This window comes from Hypomesus nipponensis, chromosome 7 (genome assembly GCF_054491055.1).
Source record: "Hypomesus nipponensis isolate SF chromosome 7, ASM5449105v1, whole genome shotgun sequence".
In the NCBI taxonomy this organism is placed as follows: domain Eukaryota; kingdom Metazoa; phylum Chordata; class Actinopteri; order Osmeriformes; family Osmeridae; genus Hypomesus; species Hypomesus nipponensis.
Window position 1 is genome coordinate 17062501 of NC_140367.1, and position 2500 is coordinate 17065000.

At 46.9% G+C, this 2500-nt stretch overlaps 8 non-coding genes across 8 annotated transcripts; all 8 read right to left on the minus strand.

Annotated features, from left to right (window-relative positions):
- Nucleotides 1-140: 140 nt before the first annotated feature.
- On the minus strand, nucleotides 141-259 carry LOC146280710 (5S ribosomal RNA). The gene has a single exon (XR_014763912.1). It is a non-coding gene; the product is annotated as a 5S ribosomal RNA (ribosomal RNA).
- A 178-nt stretch (nucleotides 260-437) lies between these two features.
- LOC146280711 (5S ribosomal RNA) lies at nucleotides 438-556 on the minus strand. Its single transcript, XR_014763914.1, has one exon. It is a non-coding gene; the product is annotated as a 5S ribosomal RNA (ribosomal RNA).
- Nucleotides 557-734: 178 nt separating this feature from the next.
- LOC146280712 (5S ribosomal RNA) lies at nucleotides 735-853 on the minus strand. The gene has a single exon (XR_014765804.1). It is a non-coding gene; the product is annotated as a 5S ribosomal RNA (ribosomal RNA).
- A 178-nt stretch (nucleotides 854-1031) lies between these two features.
- Nucleotides 1032-1150, minus strand: LOC146280713 (5S ribosomal RNA). The gene has a single exon (XR_014763915.1). It is a non-coding gene; the product is annotated as a 5S ribosomal RNA (ribosomal RNA).
- Nucleotides 1151-1340: 190 nt separating this feature from the next.
- Nucleotides 1341-1459, minus strand: LOC146280714 (5S ribosomal RNA). Its single transcript, XR_014763916.1, has one exon. It is a non-coding gene; the product is annotated as a 5S ribosomal RNA (ribosomal RNA).
- Nucleotides 1460-1633: 174 nt separating this feature from the next.
- Nucleotides 1634-1752, minus strand: LOC146280715 (5S ribosomal RNA). The gene has a single exon (XR_014763917.1). It is a non-coding gene; the product is annotated as a 5S ribosomal RNA (ribosomal RNA).
- A 178-nt stretch (nucleotides 1753-1930) lies between these two features.
- LOC146280716 (5S ribosomal RNA) lies at nucleotides 1931-2049 on the minus strand. Its single transcript, XR_014763918.1, has one exon. It is a non-coding gene; the product is annotated as a 5S ribosomal RNA (ribosomal RNA).
- A 178-nt stretch (nucleotides 2050-2227) lies between these two features.
- Nucleotides 2228-2346, minus strand: LOC146280717 (5S ribosomal RNA). The gene has a single exon (XR_014765805.1). It is a non-coding gene; the product is annotated as a 5S ribosomal RNA (ribosomal RNA).
- Between the last annotated feature and the right edge of the window lie 154 nt (nucleotides 2347-2500).

A 2500-nucleotide genomic window follows, 5' to 3' on the forward strand; every position in this document is an offset into this window, starting at 1 on the left:
TCTCTCTCTCTCTCTCTCTCTCTCTCTCTCTCTCTCTCTCTCTCTCTCTCGTGTCAAAATGAAAACAGCTTCCAGCCCCTTTCATGAAGGACTACTTGTGCATATTGCAAGATTTCAGTTTCTAAGTGAATGAGCAAAAGAGCATACAGCACCTGGTATTCCCAGGCGGTCTCCCATCCAAGTACTAACCAGGCCCGACCCTGCTTAGCTTCCGAGATCAGACGAGATCGGGCGTTGCCAGGCTGGTATGGCCGTACGAAATAAGTTGACAACCATAGGCTACTTATCCATATACAGATTTGGCAATTGACAATGCAAGGTGGTCTCTCTCTCTCTCTCTCTCTCTCGTGTCAAAATGAAAACTGCTTCCAGCCCCTTTCATGAAGGACTACTTGTGCATATTGCAAGATTTCAGTTTCTAAGTGAATGAGCAAAAGAGCATACAGCACCTGGTATTCCCAGGCGGTCTCCCATCCAAGTACTAACCAGGCCCGACCCTGCTTAGCTTCCGAGATCAGACGAGATCGGGCGTTGCCAGGCTGGTATGGCCGTACGAAATAAGTTGACAACCATAGGCTACTTATCCATATACAGATTTAGCAATTGACAATGCAAGGTAGTCTCTCTCTCTCTCTCTCTCTCTCATGTCAAAATGAAAACAGCTTCCAGCCCCTTTCATGAAGGACTACTTGTGCATATTGCAAGATTTCAGTTTCTAAGTGAATGAGCAAAAGAGCATACAGCACCTGGTATACCCAGGCGGTCTCCCATCCAAGTACTAACCAGGCCCGACCCTGCTTAGCTTCCGAGATCAGACGAGATCGGGCGTTGCCAGGCTGGTATGGCCGTACGAAATAAGTTGACAACCATAGGCTACTTATCCATATACAGATTTAGCAATTGACAATGCAAGGTAGTCTCTCTCTCTCTCTCTCTCTCTCGTGTCAAAATGAAAACAGCTTCCAGCCCCTTTCATGAAGGACTACTTGTGCATATTGCAAGATGTCAATTTCTAAGTGAATGAGCAAAAGAGCATACAGCACCTGGTATTCCCAGGCGGTCTCCCATCCAAGTACTAACCAGGCCCGACCCTGCTTAGCTTCCGAGATCAGACGAGATCGGGCGTTGCCAGGCTGGTATGGCCGTACGAAATAAGTTGACAACCATAGGCTACTTATCCATATACAGATTTAGCAATTGACAATGCAAGGTGGTCTCTCTCTCTCTCTCTCTCTCTCTCTCTCTCTCTCGTGTCAAAATGAAAACAGCTTCCAGCCCCTTTCATGAAGGACTACTTGTGCATATTGCAAGATTTCAGTTTCTAAGTGAATGAGCAAAAGAGCATACAGCACCTGGTATTCCCAGGCGGTCTCCCATCCAAGTACTAACCAGGCCCGACCCTGCTTAGCTTCCGAGATCAGACGAGATCGGGCGTTGCCAGGCTGGTATGGCCGTACGAAATAAGTTGACAACCATAGGCTACTTATCCATATACAAATTTAGCAATTGACAATGCAAGGTAGTCTCTCTCTCTCTCTCTCTCATGTCAAAATGAAAACAGCTTCCAGCCCCTTTCATGAAGGACTACTTGTGCATATTGCAAGATGTCAATTTCTAAGTGAATGAGCAAAAGAGCATACAGCACCTGGTATTCCCAGGCGGTCTCCCATCCAAGTACTAACCAGGCCCGACCCTGCTTAGCTTCCGAGATCAGACGAGATCGGGCGTTGCCAGGCTGGTATGGCCGTACGAAATAAGTTGACAACCATAGGCTACTTATCCATATACAGATTTAGCAATTGACAATGCAAGGTGGTCTCTCTCTCTCTCTCTCTCTCTCGTGTCAAAATGAAAACAGCTTCCAGCCCCTTTCATGAAGGACTACTTGTGCATATTGCAAGATTTCAGTTTCTAAGTGAATGAGCAAAAGAGCATACAGCACCTGGTATTCCCAGGCGGTCTCCCATCCAAGTACTAACCAGGCCCGACCCTGCTTAGCTTCCGAGATCAGACGAGATCGGGCGTTGCCAGGCTGGTATGGCCGTACGAAATAAGTTGACAACCATAGGCTACTTATCCATATACAGATTTGGCAATTGACAATCCAAGGTGGTCTCTCTCTCTCTCTCTCTCTCTCGTGTCAAAATGAAAACTGCTTCCAGCCCCTTTCATGAAGGACTACTTGTGCATATTGCAAGATTTCAGTTTCTAAGTGAATGAGCAAAAGAGCATACAGCACCTGGTATACCCAGGCGGTCTCCCATCCAAGTACTAACCAGGCCCGACCCTGCTTAGCTTCCGAGATCAGACGAGATCGGGCGTTGCCAGGCTGGTATGGCCGTACGAAATAAGTTGACAACCATAGGCTACTTATCCATATACAGATTTAGCAATTGACAATGCAAGGTAGTCTCTCTCTCTCTCTCTCTCTCTCGTGTCAAAATGAAAACAGCTTCCAGCCCCTTTCATGAAGGACTACTTGTGCATATTGCAAGATGTC